This window comes from Cygnus atratus, chromosome 2 (genome assembly GCF_013377495.2).
Source record: "Cygnus atratus isolate AKBS03 ecotype Queensland, Australia chromosome 2, CAtr_DNAZoo_HiC_assembly, whole genome shotgun sequence".
Classification (NCBI taxonomy): Eukaryota; Metazoa; Chordata; class Aves; order Anseriformes; family Anatidae; genus Cygnus; species Cygnus atratus.
The window spans coordinates 150,610,450-150,633,604 of record NC_066363.1 but is presented as its reverse complement, the minus strand read 5'-3'; positions in this window follow the sequence as shown (position 1 = coordinate 150,633,604).

Below are 23,155 nucleotides of genomic sequence, written 5' to 3'. Positions count from 1 at the left end.
TGGGCAGATTTGTGAAGGGGAAACAGAAACCTTACTGTTAGCATTGGAAGTGCCATGCTTTGGAAAGAAATGAAAATAGAAGTCACAGTTGAGTTATCTGTCCCTAAACCTTGCCCTGATGATCAATATATGTTAATAAAAATCTGAGAACTCAAAAATGCGTGTCTTAAAGGCCTGCAAAGTCTCCAGCAGATGGTGTTTTATTTATGCATCACCATTGGGTCACAGTTGTTAAGGCTGGCATCTATTTATTCTTCTGCCCCAAAATATTATTATTGTAATTTGTATATTTAAGTGCCAGATTTTCTGATCTGGCTGAGCTGCTCTCATCACTAGAACAGGCACAAATGGCTTTAAGCCACTTATATCTTCCCCTGGAGTCTGGAGGCAGCCAGATGTCAGTCCAGTGCCTTGCATAAATTAGAGCAGCCTTTGGAATGCTCTGCCTGTATCTACACACACAAAGGGCTACTCTGGTGCCCAAGAACAGCCAAGACTGTGAGCACTCCATTTATGTCTCTTTTGCCCCTGATATTTCCTTCCCACTAGGAGAATAAGAAACACAATGCAGGTCTTGAAAAGTCTCTGCCTTATGCTGTGAAGAGATTTCATGTATATGGGAAATATTAAGGGGCAAGTGCCACCAGTTTCATGGTTGCCTGCATTGGAGGACTGGGACAGAGAGACTGTAGCATGACTGGGGTTTTATTACCAAGCATTAGATTTGTCTTTCTCCTTAGTACCAAAGAATACGGGGCAGGGCGGGCGGGGGGGGAGGGGGGGGGGAAGTTCTCCTTACTAAATTGGATACCTTCTATGACATCAATGAGACATTATATCACCTAATGTACATTACAGATTGGTAATTTAGGGCAGAATCTATTGCTACCTGTTCCAGGGACCTAAATTACACCAACAAATTGTAGATGCAAAATTGTATCCATAATTTTACAGGTTTAAAAATTAGATTTTGGGTTAAAGCCAGTCTGAAAAATTGAATATAATATGTGTGCATGCATATAGATAGGGGATGTAAATTCTGACTGGTTTTCAAGGGAGCATCGGTAAAACATTGCCAAAGGGAGAGAACAAAGTTAGTATGTCTTTGGTATAATCACTCTCAGACATTATTTCATGACCAAGGTAATTTTTCTGTCTCTCTGGCAATATTTTACACAAATAAGGCTAAAGAAATCTGTCCCTATTTGTTTAATTATGCTTCTCAGTGTAAATCTTCATTGAAGAGCCTTCTGAAACAGAAAGTGAATGCTGAACTGACGGGCTTGTGTCTGCAAGCATGGTGTGGGAGAGCTAATGCCTGAGTCACTGGGAAATGACAATTTTTTCTGCTGTATAATCACCTCCTTACAGGAGGGAACAGGTGTGTACATGTGTCTGTGCACACTGGTATACGTCTTTAGCATGGAAAGTGTATTTTTCTTTCATATCCATTTCTTTCTGCTTCCTTGAAACATCTTAACGTAGCAGGTGGCTAATATTTCACACATTTCCTCTTTAATCTGTGCCTCATTCCTTTGGTCTATATTTCTTGTAGGGATCCTTCTTTAAAATCTCTCTTTCTACATAGTCCTGATCACACCCATTTTATATAATGAATGAAACACTTTTTTTTTTTTTTGCATGAAAAAATCCTTGAAATTACATCCATATTATTTTCACATAGTTACTAAGCATGCTGTTTCTCCACATTTTAAACCATCAAATGGGAAAAAAGTAGACATTCTGTTGCACAGAGTAATGTTGACACCCACACAAGTCAATTGGAGGTTGGTAACTTGAGATCTACCTCTGCCACTAGGCTTAAAGGAGAAACTGATAGCAATAGCAGGTTGTCATTCTCTCTGTGAGCAGCTCTGAGGGAGAACTGGACATTTTTTTTGCAAAGGGTTTTACAGAGGTTTGCTGACAGCAAATTCAAGAAATCTGGGTTCCACTTTGGGATTTGATGGGGAAAGTAATCTAGAGAGTATACCTTTCTGAAGGGTAAACCTTTCTGTATTTTCTCTTGTAACTTTTCTTGTGTCTGTTTAGTCTCAGTTGCTTACCCCAACAGATCCACTCACCTCTCAGTGCGGGACCAAAGTCCTGAACTTTTCACTGGCAGCATCTTGCCCTAGTGGAAGCTCCTCTACCAAGCAGGCAACAGGGGACATTGCTCAGGTCCTAGTGGCTTTTTGAAAGAAGACCCTTTTCTGTAGAACCTGTAATAGCACTGAGTGAATTTCATTAGCAAATCAGCCTGGGGGACGGCATAGTCAGTAAAAAAAAAAAAAAAAAAAAAAAAAGTTTCAGAGGATTTGCAAGAAAAAATCAAAGATACCACCATAGAAGACATAAACCAATACATGGAAGGCCAAATGTAGGTCATTTTTGTGAGCACAGCCAGACCGTCCATGAAGCAAGTCCTGAGTGCTTCTAAAATTCAAATCCCTACTCCAAAGTATAAGGTACCAGGAGTTTCTAGAAGTAATTTCACTTCTCATATTTATATATACATTTATAATATATATATGATAAGTGAATATATATATATGTATGTATATATATATATATATATATAATCTTGAGCAAAACCAAACCAAACTACCTATTTCTGGTATTTTTTTCCTAACTTCATTTATGCAACTAGCTGACCCTATCTGGTTAGGGAAAAAAATGCAGGCATGTAACAGGGAATATCAAATGCCAAATTTTTAAAGATTAGAAAAATGATAAGCAGATGAAAAACAAACTTCTCTAATGGGATGCATCAAGTTGACATTACCAGCTGGCATATGATAACATATTCCACATTCAGTGGCTGAAGGATTCAAAGAAAATTTGGGAGTTAAGTCTTCAGTACAGAATTGGACACATAACACCTATTGCCTTTCTTGAAAATCATACACATACCTGTAATATGAAAAAAAAAAAAGTATTGAGTTTAAGTGTGTTCTCATAGCAGAACAGATGGCAGGATGCTCTGTTTTTTTAGTGGTGACTGAGGCAGGTTTTAGGATAGTCTTTTCATTTAGTCCTTGGAAATCATGTAAGCACAGCTCATTTGCTTCTGTTACCTAGCATGACTGTCTCAGGATATAGTCACAAATCCTCTTTCAGCTCCAGCTTTTCCATGAGAAGTTTACTCTCCACAGCCATTCAACGCTGCATTCATACTGGAAATTACTACCCCATCTGATCTATCAGTGCAGTGGCTCACATGAGCAAGTCCCCAGCTTTCTCTAACCCGGTTAACTAACCTGGTGAAAATGGTGGTCCTCTTTGTCTAAATTATCAGGGAACCACTCAGCATGCAAGTGGGAGAGGATGAATACTAACAGGTGGGTGTGGAAAGAACAAGTGAGGAACAGATAAAGTGATCTCTTTAGGAAGCAGATCTGGAGAATGAAAGTCAGGTCTTTGTGAGCAGCAGTCCATTGCCATTTCAGTGCAAATGCAGAATATCAGCATGCTTCAGTTTCATTCCTGTCTTGGAAAATATCCCATATCTACCAGGTAGTCTGAAAATTCTTGCTTTGCATGAGGTTGGAGATGTCTGTACCTCTGGCAAGTTAATCACATCTCCAGAGCACTGGAAGCTGTGGAGAGAATGTTTTCCTTTTTGAAGCAGTCTCATATTAATATCTCTATGAGTAGGAAAATAAAGAACTGACATTGGCAAAGATGATTTGAGCAGATCCCAAAAGAGAGGCAGAGAGAAATTATAGGGCAAACAATATCTCACTTTAGGATGCAAGTCTTCTCTCTTCCTCTCCTCACTTCACCCTTATCAAATTTCCCCACAGAAACCAAAGTTCATTACTTCCCAAAAGTAGAGGGATCCACATACTGACAACAGAGCCCCAAAGACACATCTATGTCCTTGGTGAGCCATGAAAAATTAGGGATCACAGAGTTAAAAATATTCATGGAGAAAATGAATCTCATAACAGATTAGAATTTTTTAGAGAGTGGCTTGTCCAAAACATATCCTGTTTCCAGCTGCACTTGTTTGGCTGGCGCAATTAGTCACATGTATTTGATGACTCCTAATCTCTATGATTCTTTCATAGTAACTTCCAACTTCCTAGCTAAAGTGTTTATCAGAGTGAAATTAATGATTCAGAACAGGAAATGCACTGCAAGGGAAGTGGAATTATGAGGGTAAGACCTAACCTAGTAAATCTAAAAGTAGATTGTACAGAAATGTATTTTTCATCATATCAAAGTACCACAATAAGGATAAAAATCATGAAGAATTGAAGGTACCAAGCAGCAGTAATACTTTCCATGGTGGCAATTCTGTACACTGAATTCTCTTTGCCATTGTTAGATTTTGAAAGCTTACGGGTGAATTTGTCTCTCATATGGTTCTCAGAACACATTATTTGACTTTCCGTCTTCTCCTAAGGTCTGCTGGGGTGATCTGAGAAGTGTGTGTGGAGAAGCGTACAGATTTTTCTGCTTCTTGCAAACAGTCAAACAAGGTAATGTTCTCGTTGTTCTTGCTTCATTGAGTGGGCAAAAAAAAGGTCTTGTCCTCAAACATTTTCACAAGCTCTTTAGTAGCATGTGTATCAAAGGTAATTTTCCTACTCCTTTATGATGCTCTGAAAACAGTCTGTAGGAGGTACACATTAATACAAATCTTACGCCCTTCAAGCTTATCAAAGTGTACTTGGATCGGTATCATTAGGGTTTCAGAGTCTTTATAGTTTTTGTGATAGTGAATAACAACATGTACTTGAATTATAGACTGATATATGTGTTCACATAACTTTTGACACAGTTGGATCAGAATAACATAAAACCTGTTGCAGTGATAAGAGTGTCAGTAAATGATTAAGCGATCTTCTGAAACAGCCCAAACAACAGCAAACTGTTTATAGCTTTTAATATACTTCTTACTGCATTAGATCCATGTATCCCTCCCCTCCCCAAAAATTCTCATGCACATTTTTTGCAGATTTGTCTCCCTAGAGATTGTACTGCATTTCTGTGAAACAAACTGGCTGTGAAGGCTAAATCTGGTCACAACCCAGAGGACCCTATTCCAGCCCAAGCCTATTTAGGAAGGGAACAGCAATTTGTTTTCAATGACTTCACTCACCCTTACTGCAATGTTTCCAGTAAATTCAGGCGTTGTTCTTCTCATGTGAGCTCAGCATGTCATTTCTAATGTGCCCCTGACTGAAATTTTGCATTAGTTAATGAAAAAAAGTATTTTTTTTTGTTTAAATGTTCTTTATCTTCCATGTAATTATGCTGAATCATTGTAAAAAGAAAAAAAATCTGATGAGCTATCCATATAAATACGAAAAGACATTAGATCATCACAACTGGTGCTGTTAAAGCAAACATAAATACCGAATTATTAGCCAGCAGATCTAAAATGCTGTCAAATAGGTTTTGGTCACTATGTTTATACAGTGACAGATTTTCATGTTAGTCATATCCTTCTGAACAAATGTTTTGGATGGACTCTGAAATCAGTGTCCACAAGGAAATAGAAGGAGGCAGCCAAACTCTCTTGAATGTCTGCCATTGACAAAGGTTAAGCATTTACAGTCACTCTCCGCCTAAGTATTCTAAGGAAACATTAAGGAGTGAAAAACAGAAGGCGAGGATGTTCTGTACTCTCAGCAACAATGCAGCAAGGGCGACAGAAACAGATCCAAAACAGCCAGTTACTGGGCCAGATCCTGTTCCCATTAACGTCAATGGTAAAACTCCCTTTTGGTCTAGAGGGACTAGGATGGGGCAATGGGTCTTTAAACTGATTGAGGAAGAAATAGCGAGGTCTTGACTTCTCTCTTTTTGCTTCCACTTCTTATTCATGAAGTGGACTATTTTTTATTTATTTATTTAATTATTTTATTTAGTCCCCTTTGGGACTGAGTAAAACTGAGTCAGGATGTAAGCATGTACCTTAACAAGCCTGTTAGGAAGGCTAATACATTTTATATCTACTTAAAGTAATTTCCCTAAAAATTATACCCATTTTCCCCATTTCTTTTTTTGGACATTTATAACACTTAAATCTATTCTGTCCCATTTAGTTTCACTCACAAAATCAGTTGGAGTAGACCAATGGAGAAATTTGGTTTGAGGGAAAATAGCAATAGGGCTGGGATACATTTTAAACCTAGGGGAATTTTGTTGTTGGAGCCATCACTTCATATGGATATAAGGTCATATATTTTCAGATGAGTTCATGGTCTCTGCCCCAGCTTTTAAACTTTACCCTTCACATAAATCTCATTACAGGGGTTAAGACAGATGGATGTATGTAATTTGCTGACCCAGTGGCCAGGTCCTGATATTTCTACAGTAAGGTGAATATACCTGGAGGCACCCCAAGGAATGGACAGGCATGGAGAACTGCTTGCAGGCTTACAGGAGACAGGGGATATGTCCCTCCTTCTCACCTGAACTACATGTCAGTAATTTTGCATTTTGATCTCCTTCTCACCTTTTGGACAAATAGACAAGACAGAAGGACATATAACATGTACTTCACCATTTCTTGTCTTTCAGCACTGAAGATCCAAGGGCAAAACTTCTCTGAATTTTGTATACTTATGTACTTGTGCAAACATATTGCAGAATAGGGGAGACAAATATATCTAGAATTTAGATCCTCGCTGCTTTTACCCTTTAGTGTTCCATTTTTCTTATCCCTTAATGAGCAAGAAATGACAATTTGTGCATAAAATGAAAATATAGATTTTACTCCTGAAGTCAGACAGTCTCTACAGAATGAAAAAATGCTTTCCTAAATCTCTGCTTTGCAGTCCTTAAAAGAAGTGTCATTGAGAATATAAAGCTATTAAGCAGGTCTGAAGATGATTTTACATTACTTTAGTCTTTAGGGGCTTTTAAAGATTGTTTGTTTTTTATAAAATAAGATATGCTTCTGTTTGCACTGTAGTCAATGACAAGACCTGTGAATATCTGTGGAAGAGAGATTGCAGCTTTGGTCTGGAGGCTGCAAAATGCACAACAGCTGTACCTGTGATGTACCTGCTGTACCATGGAAAAAGCAAGGGCAGAAACCACACAGAAAACTTTGATGAGAAGGATCAACAGGCACTAGGGGACCTGAAAGCCACTGCTCCCTTGCTTTGCTCTGATCTATTTAGTAGCAACTTCTTTAGGAAAGAGATGATGGAATGGAATGAGTTATCAAATATTTCATGTTCAGGCCACATATTGACCCCAGCATTAACTAATTCTCATTCCATCACTGTCCTTATAAGAAACAGACTGATGGTAAAAATTGTGTAGGGCCCTCTGAGCCAGAAGTTTCTTGAAATCAGCCAAACCTGCCCAAATCAACCTCTTGCACCATGAACTTAGAGTTCACCTTTCCCTATTTTTTTTCTTTATTTTCCTCCAAACAGAAAAAGCTACAAGCAGTTCCTCTGTTTCTCAGAGCATTCCAAATAGAAGGGGTAATCTTTGCTTGGCCCTGGCCTTTACCCTTTCATAGGACTATAAACGTTAGCAGTGGCATACAAAGTAATTTCACTGGAGGCACAAAGGCAGGAGGAATCTGGGCCACAACCTTATCTCCTACATCAGGAAATTTTCCCTCACCAAGACTGACACATGGCACTGAAGACTTCTGCTCATATCTTGGTATAACTGGTCAGCTCATTCCTCTGCTTTGCCACATTTCTAAGTCCACTTGAACTGCTAACAGCATTAGGGAATAAAAGGTTGCACTGATGGGAGAAAAATCAGACACATTTTGTCTAGAGCATGATCCACTCTGAGAGAGATTTTAAGTATGCATTTAGACCAAGAGACTTAAGAGTTATTTGCATGACATGAGGGTTCATATCTGTACAAATATGTTGAGATAACCACTAATATATTTTTTTATTATTATTCAGTTAAGAACCAGTGACAACAACACATAGCTAGCCCAGATGGGTCAGTGTTTTCACTAGAAAAAGTTAAGTTGTAAGACCTTAGCCATACAAAATACTCTGAACATGAAACTCATGACAATATTCTGCTGGGACTAAATCTGAGTGGGGTTCAACATATATATTTAAAATCAATATAATTCTGCAGGTTGTTGGTTTAAAATTTTTAGAACAAAGGAACAAAGAACTGGAAGTCTTCCAGAGGAAGTGTTAATTTGATGATTCTCTATATAAATACAACATTTTTTTTTATCTTTTATAAATGGAATTTTGCAGGTCATTAGTCCCTTAATGTTGTATGTCTATCAGTTGTGGTGATTTTGTGTGTGCATGTGTGTGGAAAAAAAAAAAAAAAAGAAAAAAAAAGATTAAAATGGTTGAGATATAGAGAAAATTGACTGCTGCATAGTCACCACTTTTCATAAAGATTTTTATGGCACCCTTGGTATTATGGATCTATAATATGCAAATGTGTAGCATCATTAATATGCATTTGATGCATACACCCTCCTTAACAGAGTATGTTATGGGAATACAAATTAAAAACAATACACTCGACTCAGCTAAATTTTAATGGCCCATTGTAAGAGTAATCCCTTATTGGAAGGTACCTAAGCCCTTTGTCTTCAATACTTCCCTTTCTTTCCCACATCCATTCTCTTTCTTTATTTTTGTTTTTACTGACACTTCCATATTTGAATTATTTAAATCTCAGCATAAAAATGCATACATAAGTAGTATGCTCTTTGTTACTTTCAGTGGAGGTAGCTGGCACAGAATGGGAAAACAAAAATCTAGAAATAATTCCAGCTCAGACTCCCCATGGTGGAATACACTGTACAGCCCAATCTGCTGGGTGAATGTGTCCTGACATTACTTTGGCTCCTATTTGTTGCTGATGGGAGGTTAGGCATTGCCTAACTGAGGTGAGTCATCTGAGCACATCTCTTGGCACACTTTTCTACTCATCTTCCCTTTCTGGCTGTTTGTCCAGGGAAAAGAGCCTTCTGATACACTCCTCTTCAGGAAAAACAAACAAACAAACAAACAAACAAACAAAAAAACCTCAGTGCAGTAACTCTGCAGAAACAAGCTGACTTCATCTAGAAAACCAGACCAAGAACTGTCTCTGGAAACCTAAATGTATTGACTTACTTATACCAGCAGCTTAAACTTTAACAGCAGATGCGATCGCTTGTCACAGGTTTTTCCTTCTACATCTCTACTAGAGTTGGCACCTGTGCAACAAGGACAGATCTAAACATGAATTGTTTAAAAAAAAAAAAAAAGAAAATTACATCCCAGCATTTGAAAGTCAGCTGATGTTGATTCAGGCTTGTCCTAAGAAGGTGAGCTTTAGAATAAAGCGTTTCAGAAGACAGTTCTCAAGCAGCTCAGACAGGTGTACAGTTGGCATTAAAGAAAGTAGATGCTATCCAGAAAATACCCATCCCCATTAGCCAGTGCATGCAGTCAAACCTAATAATGAGCTTGCTGTTCTCATCAGAGCTCTTTGACTTCAGGCAGTAAACTTCGTAGGTCAGATGAACCTCCAAAAACACTGTGGGGAGAGTGCCATCTGACAGAGGGTATGACAAGGATCAGTAGGGAAGGTAATTCTTTCCACTGCCCCAGTTAAATCCAATGAAGAATTGGGTTAAAGCCCTCAGTGGTCACTAAGTGTTTAACATACAGCCAATTTATCCTCAAGTATTTAAGGCAAACCTGCCAACTTCTTTGCAAACATGCAGGCTTATATGAACTGAAAAAAAATAAGAACATGCATGCATCTCTATAGTTTCCTTACAATTAATTATTTAGTGATGGACTCTAGTGTTATTTTCCTTTACTTGGCAATGACTGTTCCAGAGCTTAATCCTTTCGAAATCCAATGGAGAGAAAAATAATACAGCAAGACACAGTCTGCTGTGCTAATTGGGCTTCCCAATATCGTATGAGGACATTTGTCGCTCAGCCTGCTTATTCAGAGTGCTGCATATTCAAGCTGTATCAGCAGGTCTAGCTACTCTTATGGGAAATTAAGCTGCAATCAGATTCTGCAGTCATCCAGGTCTAGACTGTGATATTGATCACAGCAAAAACTGAAGGAACAAGGTTGAAATGGCCTCTTTGTATATAAATGCAGTTACTCAACAGAAAATGACCTTTTGTGGATGCAAATCTGCTATATGAGGCATAATGTGGCTGATTCTGAAAGCTGCAGAAGAGCTGGGAAGCCATTGCATGGAAAAGATCCTGTTTATTTTCATTACACATTTCTTATTTTATTTTTTTTTTTTTTCCCAGTCAAGCTTGACCAAGAAGCTGTATTATATTGAACTTTAGAGTAATGATCAGGAACTCTTCTGGATTTACAATCAGTTAATTACTATGGGTTTCACAAGAATTTCATCACAGATGTGAATAAAACAAAAAACATGCTGTCCTGCTGCAGAGATTGCAGAATCTTAGAAGCAGTTGTTTAATTGACACGTACTTTGACACATCTCAGTTCCTACCTACCTACTACAGGAATCTCATATCTGAAAACCCCAGGAGATCGAGACAAGTTCCCATCCATGTGCCGTATTTTCAGCTGAAACACCTATCAGTTTTGATTCTTTTAGCAATATCTGATAACTAGTGAACATACATTGTTGAAGTTCTTCATGGTATTGAATTTATTTTATCACAAATATAACTAAGATGTTGACTAATGAAGAAGGAATAGGATGACATAATGAAAACAAATATTTTATTCTCCCAGTTTCAACTAGCTGATAATTAGGTATGAAATATAATATTGGTAATGTTCTAAATGTTCCAGTCCAGAGATGAGTGAAAGGGAGTATGTAATGTGAACAGACCTCTATTTGTATAAATATAATTCTGGCTAGGATAGGCAAAAAGCTATAAGTAAAAATAAACACCTTGAACATAGAGATATAAAACACATTTAAATTTCAGGGGACAAGTGATGACAGAGATAAACATGGTAGTTGTGAACAACGGTACTACTAGTTCCTGACTGTAACTTCATAACAAAAATATAAAATCCGTCACCAAATGTTTTATTCTTAACCAACATTTAAAGTACCTGTTGTATACATGCCACTCAAAGCAAAATGATACATCCAGTGAATTGACACAGTCAGTAAACCTAGGCTGTAAAATAAATACAGTGAGCACCACTATGAATGAAAAGGACTTTTACACAGGATAATCATAGCTGTGGGTTTTAACAAACCTCCTAAAACATAACTGCCCAAATAACATTTGATTGTATCTTACAGACTCACAATACCCTTTATATGGTGTTTTCCTATGTGAAAAGAATAACGAACTTCACATACCTGCTGAAATAAAACAACAAAATATAAAATAAGCACCCTTTAAAACATAGAGTTCTTTTCATTTCTTATCAAATGTGGTCTGATCAACCTAAACGTTAACAAAATTATTGTTTCATTTGAAATAGCTTCAAAGAGATTTTAAGTCCCCTTGCAACTTGGTCTTACTCTGAAAGATATGATCTATTACTTTCTTCTCAGTGGATGAATGTATCTGAAGAAAGTCCTTGGTTAAATCTTGAACAGACTGTAAACTTCTCAGAAGTGATTTTCTTTTCAGAACCTCATGGTATCTGTCAGCAGTGACCAACTGTTGACTTCATTGCTGTAACTTCTGTGGAGAGTCCCCAGGAAACCAAAGACCTTCACAGAAGCTTCATTTTGGTGTGCTACTGCAAGGTTTGCTGACAGTATTGGTCCAATGTTTGGGTGGCTTTCTAACTTTCAACATAATATGTTTGTGCCAAATTCCTTTCTAGGACCTCACTGGTGCCAAAGATCTCCCCCCCAAAAAACAAACAAACAAACAAACAAACAAAAAACCTACAGTACCGAGTTCTCTGTCAGAGAGAAACAGCTTACATGTTTGTCTTACTGCAGTCAAATGATCTCCTATGCTCCAGTCTAGAGTTACTTCACCTTACTGCTTCAAAATAAAGTAAATTCAAAGCATCAGTTGGTAAAACAGACTGGATTAATTGTGTCTGCCATCCATAAGAGGAAGATAGCAGGTCGCAATACCCCTAGCTAAAGGTGAAAAGAACTTCAGTGAAATTTCTGTGTCTCTATAAAGACTTTCCTTTCAAAAGAAGAAGAGCGATGTGGAAAACCATGGACAAGGAGACTCAGTATGGCCTGGATTGATTGGCTTTGAAGCACTTGTCTCTGAACCACTTATTACAATTAGCACATCTCATTCCTCATTAATATTGGTCCCAGCTGGTTCAAGCCCTGTGTGCATGGTTCAGCTGGTACCCTGATGAGATGAGTGGAGGAACATAAATACAACAGAAGTTATGCCATCAAAATAAGCTGTATCTTCAGTGTAAGAAAATAACTACTTTACATACACACACACTCAATTTCTCTTTCTGTAACTGTTAATATCAGCTGGGGAATTTCTCAACACCCTGAGAGAAGAAAAAAAAAAAAAGCTAATAGATATGACACAGTACTAGGGAGGATTAAAATAAAGGACAAGAGGAAAAACAATTCTAGCTCAGCACAAAGTTTGTTCTGTTTTGTTTCTTATTTTTCCTTTGGGAAATTGTTGAGTTCATTTCTGTTAAAATGAAAATACATTAAGCCAGATAAATGTATAAATACAAAACTTTGGAATTGATAGGCTCAGTATATAGTGTTTTCCATCCAGGGATGTCTAAATGCTTTAGAAGATTTGATTAGATTCAAATGCATTTGAGAATGTTATCTGTCTCATCTGAAAAAAATGAAAAACAAAGGAAAAATATTATATATTTTGCTGCTGTCAAAAAACAAATGTGTATCAAAGTCTGAGCCAAAACTGCAAAATCTTTACCTCTGTTTCTGAGGGATGTTATGCTCAACTCCATTGACTCTGGGCATTATAAACACTTTCTTTTCATAGACTAAGTCATACACATGCATATTGATAAAAACATGTTAAACAAGTTATTTGCTTCTTTAGGAAGCCAATGTCTTGACTGATCTAAACAATTGCTCTGCAAAAGCCCTAAAATAGGTTTGTTTTATCAACTTCTCTCTTTTTGAAACAGAAACAGGGAAGAGAACATCTCTTTTCATTAAGCTGACAGCCACTGCAACCCTCAAGTCTTCAAAACAGCCAAGATTTCCATTTCTGTAAATTAGCGAAGTGGCACCTGTGCACACTCACTCATTTTTCACACAGGCCCATTAAATAGTGACTGCACTGATGAGTTTATAATACCTGCACTTCCTGCAGGTGATGTCTCTTCTTGACAGGCATCCTTGCTCAGAGTGCTTCTCTGGCAGAACCCGGGGCCCAGGGAGCAGTGCACCCTGCTAAAAATGTGAGAAAGCAATGACTTCCAGAGCTGTTTAAAAGACTTATCATGGGAAGAAAATTGTTATTCCAAGTAAAATCGTGTGTATTGAGAAAGCTCAAATCTTCATAAGTCTGTGTTCAGCGAACTTGACAGGCTGTGAGGGCATTTGTCCTGGGGCAAATGGTCATACTGTCATCCCAAGGGATCCCTGCTCTCCAGAAATTTATCTAGAATACCACAGTGGATGAATCACTCTTCTGGTAAAAGCAATCCTGTGTGTATTATTAAGAAGGAAAATAGGACCCGGAGTGAATTTAGCAGATCTTTAGCAGGAGTTGAGTAATGTGGCCAAGCCCCAAACTTTAGCAACACATGCTGCTCTGCCCTCCCAGTACTCATAAACAAAGTGTTTCCTTGCTGCTTTCCAGCCAGTTCACTTCCTTTCTAATCCCAGGAAGTTACTGCCCACCCTTAAAGGCTGAAAGATACATTTTAATCAAGGGGGCAACCAAACAGTAGCATAATTTTACTTAAAGCGCACACCAGGCCACACTTTAGAACTATTTGGGGAAGAAACTAACCACAGCTTGGCAGCCCCCTTACAGAGTTCAGGCTGGGTGGTCATTAAAGCCAGGGACAATGTAGTCAATTCAGACAGATGGCCACTAACTCAGCCCAGCACGTTCAGGGGATTCAGCCCTGCCAATATCCAGGACATCAGAAAAAGAGATGTATACCTTCAACTCCCTGTGTCTCTGATCAGTCCAGACCTGCAGGAAGAAAAAGATGTATTTTTTTCCTCTTCAGTAGCTCACCTGGGGAACAAAAAGCATCACAAAAAATGAGGTTCAGGCTGAACAGATTTTTTTCTAACAAAATGTGTATGTGTGTGTGTGTGTGCACATGTGAGCTGAGACTGTTAAAGCAAAATATTTTGATATTTCAAAATTCTGCCCACATTTTTTTGGCCTTAATATCATTAGTTGAAATCAACCTGTATTCACAAGCAGCTTAACAACGCCATTTTTCTGTGACTTCATTTTTTCTGTGACTTTTCCATCCTTCATAACCCACTCTACCTGATCTACTCCCTAGTCCATATTTTTCATATATTCATTGGGGTCTGTGTGCCACAGTTCTTGGTATGTTACCTGATCAGGGAGAGCTGGGAAACCACTCTTATGCACCTCAACAGCCATTTCAGAAGATGGAGAAGAGAGTAACAGGACTTTGATCCCTTTAGGGCATAGTGAGACCCAAAGAATTTCGTGTAGAGGACATTGATCACCAGAGGCCTGCTGAAGACCTCTAATTGGAAGAAAGATGAACTTTCATGCCTGCAGAAGACAATGAATAAAAAAGGGACAGGAAGAATCCACTTCGCATTAAAGGAGGAACACCAAAATTTGAAAAGTGATTTAGCCAATGTTGAAGGCTAAAGTTTATCATTAATATCTAGCTTTAGTGCTTTGTTCCAAAGAGTCAGGAGAACATGAAAACATCAGAAAACATGAAAACATCAGAACGTGAAAACATCAGAAAGCACATTGCTTCCTACATTTCATTTCACCTTATTTCCTTCCTCTTCCTCTTTCTGTTCTTTTTGTGTAAGTGACAGATACTTTATCTTCTACTGCATCCTCCAGATGATGTCCACCCACAAAGCAAGGGAAAGAACAGAAAAATCTAAAAGATTCAGATGTGCTTTACAGCCACTATCTGACAAAGACTTAGAGAAAGATGGGACAAAGTCCCCATCATACTTTGTCCTTTCATGCATGTCATCTCAAGGTCAGTAACTCCCACTACTTGCTAACTGTAGTCACTGAAATTAAAATTAGTAGTCTTTGGGTCCCTTTAACTATCACAGAGGGAGGCCCAAACCTCTTTAACCATAAAGATAACATCTGCTTCAAAAATGCAAAGCCAGAGAAAAATGCCCAGACAAAACCAGTTGCCTAAAGCACATAAAGCATTAGGCTGCTCATGAAATACAAAAGACATGCATGCAACAGAAAAACCTGTAACAGAAATTCAAAAAGCCCTGAAAACACTGGATTTTTGATATCTACATTCTCTGTGTTGTATATCATTAAAGAACTGTGAAAAAAAAATCTGCTAAAAAATATCTAGAAATGTCACAATTTTACCAGGGTCACTTGGAAAGTTAGCAAAAAGAGGTCATGTTTCCAATCAGATTAATATACTAACGTGCCCAGCAGTAGGTTTCGTTAATTTTAACAGTAATTTTTAATACTTGTAATGCACTACATTGCTCAATAGGATTTCTAAGCCTTCTCAGAATTTATTAGTCTGCCTTTATAAACCAAATGTCAGCTTTATCAAAGCCAGACATTAATTACTAGTGATGGGTGAACCTTAAAAGGTTCAGAGGTTTGGTTTAGTTTGACTAGACAGGCATAAGACCAGGTGTTTTTGCAGATCATTTGGACAACAGATTTAAACTCCTGATTCCGCAAATGTTGCACACTTACTGAAATGTAAGCAGCCAGACGGAACCCACTGTGTTTGAGGAGACTACCAATGTGCACTCAGCTCAGCAAATGTGGTGCAGCCTGACTCCAGGCCTGCAATGCCAGTGTTAGGCTGCAACACTGCAAACTTCCCCACTTGTTGAATGGTGCAAAGGATGTAATAGGATAGTGCACTGTAACAAAACATTTATAAGGTGTTAGGAGTACAAATGTAAAAAAGAAAGGAAAAGGCAAGGCAAGGAGAAAGAAAATGAGAGAAGAGGATCTTATGATATGATGACATTATACTAATGAGGAGTCGTATACATGTCTCAGGACAGGTCTGTAGAGATGTGTACAGGCTAAATGACACATTAGAAGCCATAAACCTGTAAGCCTGAACCCAAATCAATATATTTGCAAGTGCTGTGCTTGAGCTAAGTAGCCCAGCCTCTTAACAGGGTTTATTGGCTCAAGCAGAGTGAATTATTGCTTGAACAGTGCATGTCAACATGGTTATATGGCTTCTGGGCTGAAGCTGGTAATAAAGAATACTGGGTGTGACTGCATACATCCGTGAAAACAGGCCTGAGGGGAGACATGTGAGGGGCTGAGGTTTCGCCTGGAATTATGATTACTTACAAGAAAATGGGAAAGCTTTTTGTTTGTTTGTTTGTTTGTTTGTTTCTGTGCTTCTATGAGTAAGCAGGAGAGCTTTACTATATGGCAGAGATATAGTGAGAAAACCTGTGAATATGTAAAACAAGCAACAGTAGGATTTCATTAAGTAGTGTTCTTGAATATCTCACAATAGTCTGTCTTCAGAGCACAGTTATAGTGCTGTTCGTTTTTCCTTTTTTTTTTTTTTTTTTTTTTTTTAAACCTGAAGTTATTGTTCTACTTAGATATCTTCAGTACCACTTTTGGGACAAACCTGCCAGCTTAGATTTCTTTGGACAAGAGAGTAATTGGATTATAAATACTGGAAGTGTGAAGTACTATTCTCAATCTGATATCCTTACCAGGTGGAAGTTGTTGCTAACCACAGGATGTGGCAGATTCTGGATGCTGAGTTTCTAAATGGCATGCCAGTATCACAGTGACCAGGTCTAGGTTAGATTTCACTGCTTTGTGTGGTTGTCAGCTGATGTCATTCAAGGCCATCAGGGTTATCAAAAATGTCTTTTAAGACCTCTTTTTGTTAGTATTCTCTCAGAGCATGTTATCAGGAGTGAGCACACTTATAGGTATTTAAGGTAATCTTCTGTAGAGGAGGGGTGATTTCAAGCCCACAGTAGAAACGACTGAATCCTCATTAATTTAACAGAGTGCTCATTGCAGTGCTGCCATTGCACACAGAGGGGAATATGTGGGCACCTGTCAGTTGTAGTCAGGGAAAGAGGGACCAAGACCATCTCTGTTTTAAAAAGAAACAGTTATCTTCCCCCAGGGGATGGTTTCAGGCTATGAATCCTCCGTGACAAGATGTGTCCATGTCCTACAGTTTCCTATGGGGAGGCACTTCTTCAGTGCAACAGCTTTTAAGAAAATTCCTGAGATTCTTCTAACTTTTCTCATTCATTGCATGAAGTATGTAAAGTCAAAGACATTTGAATTCTCACAGGGAAAAACAGGCATCAGAAAACTGTCAGGTATGACATTTTGCATAAAGCTCCACTGTACACCTGGGCCTAAGTAATCTTTTTGGACTTAGTTGGTAAATCAGTGGCAAAGCAGAAATATGAATCTAGTTCTTCCACATCCTAGGCCAACACTATATCCAACTGCAACAACTGCAGGTGTAGGTAAAGATCACATTTGCTTATTGTAGTTTCTACACATGCATGGGTATAGTCAATGGTGGAGAAAACATGGGTTTAGATTGACCTTAAATTTAGTCCAGTCCAGCTATGCCTGTGTTCTCAAGTAAACACAGTGGCAGATGTTTTAAGCAACTGTGTTAAAAACAGTCGGATGTTAGTGTCATTATAGCAGTAACAGCAGCAGAAAGTGCAAGAGTGTATGACATTATAGCCACAATGAAAACAGCAGTCAATGGTGGAGCAGATGTGATTGTAATCATATCAGAGAGAGAGACAGCCAATGTGGAGGCAGGTGAAACTTCAGTTGTAACAGAGGCAGCTATGAGATGGAAGCTGATGCTGCAAAGCTGTCAAGGCAGATGGTGCTGTGACCGGAGCAGATCTGCAGCAGGAACTGCAGCAGCAGCAGATGCTGCAGCTATCACAGAGCTAATGGACACGCTCAGCAGGTGGGTGGGTAGCATTTAAGTTGCAGTTGTGAGTGCTCTTTGCTTTCTGAATTGCTAGTTGCCACCACTTGCTGAAAAAAGCAAGAGTTTTTGCCTTTACACAATAATTTCCTCGAATCTTTGATTACCAAATAATCTCATTAATTCACTAAATGATATGACTCTGAGGTTTTAAGGTCAGAAGTCACCTCTGTTCTGGCTCTTGACTATGCCAACTACTGCATTTCACTCTGTCATACCCCAGACAACGCCATAGTTAACTGTTCACTTAGCAAGAGATGTAAATGGAGACCTCTCATCTGGAAATCCTTTGCACTACAAGATGTTACAAGCAAAGCCTGTCTGACATGAGCATATGCTTGTGAAAGTCCTCAATTCAGACTTAATTCAGAGTCACATCAATGTTAGTCTCAGTTTATGTGACTACAATTGAAACACTTTCTAACACTGCTTATGTCCTCTACTGGGATTTTTGTTCTTTGCAAGAGGCATATGGGTTGTCACAAACAGTGGCTGAAAGCTCCAAAGTGATGATAGTTGTGGTCACAGTTTTCACCTCTGTAACTGGGCATTATTTTATTCACCAGCCATCTCTCTCTCCTGTCTGCTGAAGGGGAAGGTGACTGTGAAGCTGTTGCAAACAATCTCTAAAGACTGGGTTGCTCAAATGATTTCACCAATTGAACATCTCTGTCCCAAGTCTGGGTCCTCTGTCAACATTGTGACAGTCCTCTTGTGTCTGGACAGGGATTTTTTTTTTTTTTTTTTTCTCCTCCAGAGTCCAGAGAAGTAATAGAATTCATGAAAACCTTTTTCAAACATAACACACACAAAAAAAAAAAAAAAAAAGCATGGTATTTTGTATCTTATCATAAGATAAGTATCTTATCATCTTTCTAGAAGACAAGCTTGAACACTGAAATCCAAAGATTTGTGAAATTTGAAGGTAAACAAAAAATAATGTTCTCCAGGAGCCTTGAGATCTTGGAGGAGTAAATATTATATTCATTGACAGTTACAAAGACATAAAAGGGTCTTGTTCAGTTAGAGAGGAGATTCTTAGGTCCCTTTGGGAAAAAAAAAAAAGAAAAAAGTTTTCATTCACTATTCATTAGAACTATTTGAATATTTCTTTAAGTTATTTGCAATTCATTCTAGACAAACATTTCTGAAATGTGTGTGCAGATGATGAAGACAGGATCTTAGCCCCTGAGAAATAATATAAGTCCTCCTACTGACACCATGATAATTGATATGACAAGCTCCAAATTTCTTCCTTTTTCTGTTTCTTTTCCCCTCATTTCTAACTGTAATTTCTATTCAAATGAAATCTTAAATATCCTGCCCTGACCTTTCTTAGAAAGAATTTAATTACCTGCATAGTTTACATAAATTATATGGCCTGTTTGTCTAAGATTAATCCTATACAGAGATCAATAAAGACATGGAACATCAGGATAAAATAGCTTCTTGCAAATGCCACCAAAGGTCACAAAAAATCTTTCTGGAATGGGGGCAAGAGACATGGTGTGACACATTCCTGTTGTCAGTCCAGTGTATGTCATTGATGCTGCCTCTGCAACCACTCAGGGATGATTTATCAGCTGTTAGAGGACATTTGGTACAAATGCACTGTAAGAACAAGCTGAGTGAAATTAATTGAATACGGTGATGACTACAATTCATCATTCTCAAAAAATGACTCACAAAGTGTGAGAACCATGATACATTGACCATATAGCACAGATAAACTGCTTTTCATATCAGTCTTTGGGAACAAGCTCATGCTGCCACAAATGCCATGCCAGTTTCCATGTTGAAAAGACAGCTCTTACTCTGTGTTTATGAGATGTAGAGGACATGTAGAGCATGCTTAGCCAGGAGACTCATTACACATGACATGTCTGCAGCTCAGCAGAGCTGCTTTCTATGTGCCCTATCTACATGTTCAACAGCAAACCTGAGTTCATTCTCACATTAGCTTAACAGAATTAATGCAGTGAAAGCACTACACAGTCAACTTTTCCAGGCTCATCAAAGCTAAATGGTGTGTCAGGAAATGTTTTTCCCATGTCAAAAAGAATTCAGGTGGAGAAAACAGAGAAGAGAGAAACAGCCAATATTCTGCCTATTAGAGCATTGATGTAAAAAATGTGCCAAAGCTTTACTATGCCTGACTCAAACCATAGAATCTAATCTCAGTTTTCCACTGAGAGAAACTCTGATCTTGATGATCAATAATCATATTCAGGATCCTTACGGGATATAAGCACCAGGCAGAAAACTTTTTGCTAATATTGCTGGTGTAAGGGCAGATTTTCTCAAGTGTTCACCATCCAGAAGCTTCCACTGTAAAAAGTTGTGAAAGAGACCAGTACACAGCATACACAGTTGTTATGACTTCTAACCAATTAGCTCCATGCCAAAATAGGAGCCGAGCTTTTATGAAAATCAGATCCTCACTGTGTTGACCAGATTTTTTTTTTTAAAACCTGGCCTAGGTAGACAGCAATTTTAACTTGACTTTGAGAGCCACAGGTTGCATTTGTTCCCTCAGAAAGAGAAAAAAAGCAGACAAAGTGATATCCTAATCTGTAAAAATGTGTTGGAGGTCTCTGGTGAGAACCATATTTTGGATCACAATGTGAACTTTTTTCTCAGCTCTACTTGGGATAAACTTCTACTGGGAAGTGGATTTTAACAGTCTTGTCTCCAGGGCATATATTGTTGGAACTGTAATAAATGTAGATTATAAACCATTTGGGAAAGTTCATTTTATTGCATTTCTACATGACATAGAACAACAGTACTTGACCAGGGACTTCTGTTACACAAATCAGTACAACATGCAATTTTGTACATAGGAAGATGACTTGAAGCCATACAATCTGGATTTTCTTTCAGAGGATGTTGGATTCAGGCCCTTGGTTTGATCCACTATGGAGGGGAGGCTCAGAAGCTGAATCTGAAGTGGCATAAAACTCGGATGTTTAAAATGGCCCCAAAAGCCCAGCAGTGTTTTGATGTGGAATTATGCTCTGAACAACATTAACAATATTAACAATCTTTTAATTACTGCACAAGCTTCTTTCGGCAAGCCTGGAGTCAGAACACCATGCTGAGGGAGCATTCAAATAGAAATGATACAGTCAGGGTAATAAAATGCCCATTGTTTCTAGGTCCTATAATAAAGCCTGGAAACCACAGATGAGATCAGGACCATATTTCACAGGGCATTGCATAAACAAACAGAATGAGACAGATCTTCTTTAGCTAACAGACTAAGTGAGAGAGAGGTTTAAGAAGAAAAAGGGACTTGTCTCCCTTGCCCACTTTGGTGAAAGCTGCAGGAGCAGAGTCCAACTTTACCTTCTCATTCATGGCCCTGAAGAGAGGACAGTACTGCCTGCAAGTACAAACTACATCTCAATTGGATGTTTTTGTTTCCTATTATAACATGAGGCCTTCATGGGCAGCCTTTTTTTCTGACTTAGAGCCTGCGGGTGTCAGAAGAGTTCTGCTCCCTCTCATGAGCAGATATACACACTTGATCCATGGTTTTGCATTGTACCAATGGGTATGCAGCTGCACCTGGCACCTTGGGTAGGGACAATTGGAAGTTGTCTGCTAAGCATCTGGAAAGCAACAGGGGACAATACTTGCTGGTGGCAGTTCAGACAATTAACTAGTGGGAGTATTCTTGAGCTTTCTATTTAGTATTACACAGGCAATGTGGGTTAAGCTGACCATGAACATATCCACATACCTTTTGTGCTACTGCTAAACTCTTACTGGCATTGCCAAGCTTGCAGCAGGCTGCTAGCACTTGGGCTTCACAACAGGCCTCTTCGTATGTCTACCTTTTTTTGGTATATTTTGTGCTTGAGAACCTACAGAGGTGGCAATTTAATTAATAACAGCCCATTTTAGCACAGCACAAGACACAGGCTGCCAGCAGCCTGGAGATGAAGTGTCCTTCAACGTGTGGTCCTACCCTAAAGCAGCCCAGTGGCATGTCAGGCGCCTCAGGCATTCCTCTGTCTTCAGTCTTGTCTCTGAAGGCAGAATGGCAACCTTTGAAGTGTTTCTTTCCACTAATTTTCAAGAGAGACTTTAGCTGTGTTTTGTTCTTTGAGGATGGGGTTATGGGATAAGACATCTCAGTGTCACTGAACAACATCACTGTTGTAAAAGTAGAACATAATAGGCATGCAGTTAGCCCTTGCCAAATTTATCTTTTCATCTCATCTGTCCCAGTAACTGAACTCCATTTTTCTGCATTTTTTTAAATTTACTTTTATTTTAGACTACCTGCAAATAACTAACAATCAACACTGGGCAGCAAGATGTCTTGTCAACAGATTTTAGATGTAGTGACACAGCAGGTGAATTCATGAGGATATATCTACATTTCTTTTGTTCCCTTAGGGACTATGTTATATACATGTTAAAGTAAAAGACTCAGAAATGGTCCATAGAACCATGCTAAAGAATGTTTCCAATACAACTAAATTAAAAGTTTTGACTGTCTATGAAGAAGTGTTAGGATGGGGATACTGGTTCATTCCTTCTCTAGGTCAGGAAATCATCACCAGTGATCATAAAACCCCTTTTATGTTATATGTGTTTCAGAGGAAGAAACATGATAGAAAACAAAATTTACAAAATGATGCAAACTGAGTCACAGCAGTTAGTTACTTGTGCGTGTTACTTCAGTGCAAATCTGTGCAAAACACCTGCTCAGTTCTGCCTCTTTAGGTATTTCAACATATTCTTGATTAATACATAATAATTAGAAAATTATTTACTCCTTTAAAAAGTATTGCAAATATTATCATTCTTGGCCAAAATAAAATCAGTAGCTGTTGAACATAAAGCATATTTTACCACGTCTAACTTTAACTCTGACCACAAATTCTCATCATTGCTTCACCAACAATTTCAAATATTAGCCCAAGGCAAAACTGTTTTGGCATTCTCCTTTTATTGACCATCCCCTGATATTTGGGTTTTAGTGCCTAGGTCCTTCTATTTGTCTTTCCTTAAGGTGAAATTATTCATTATGAAGGGACTGTTGTACTTCTCCTCTGCTTCTTTCCAATGTCCTTCATGCAATCCC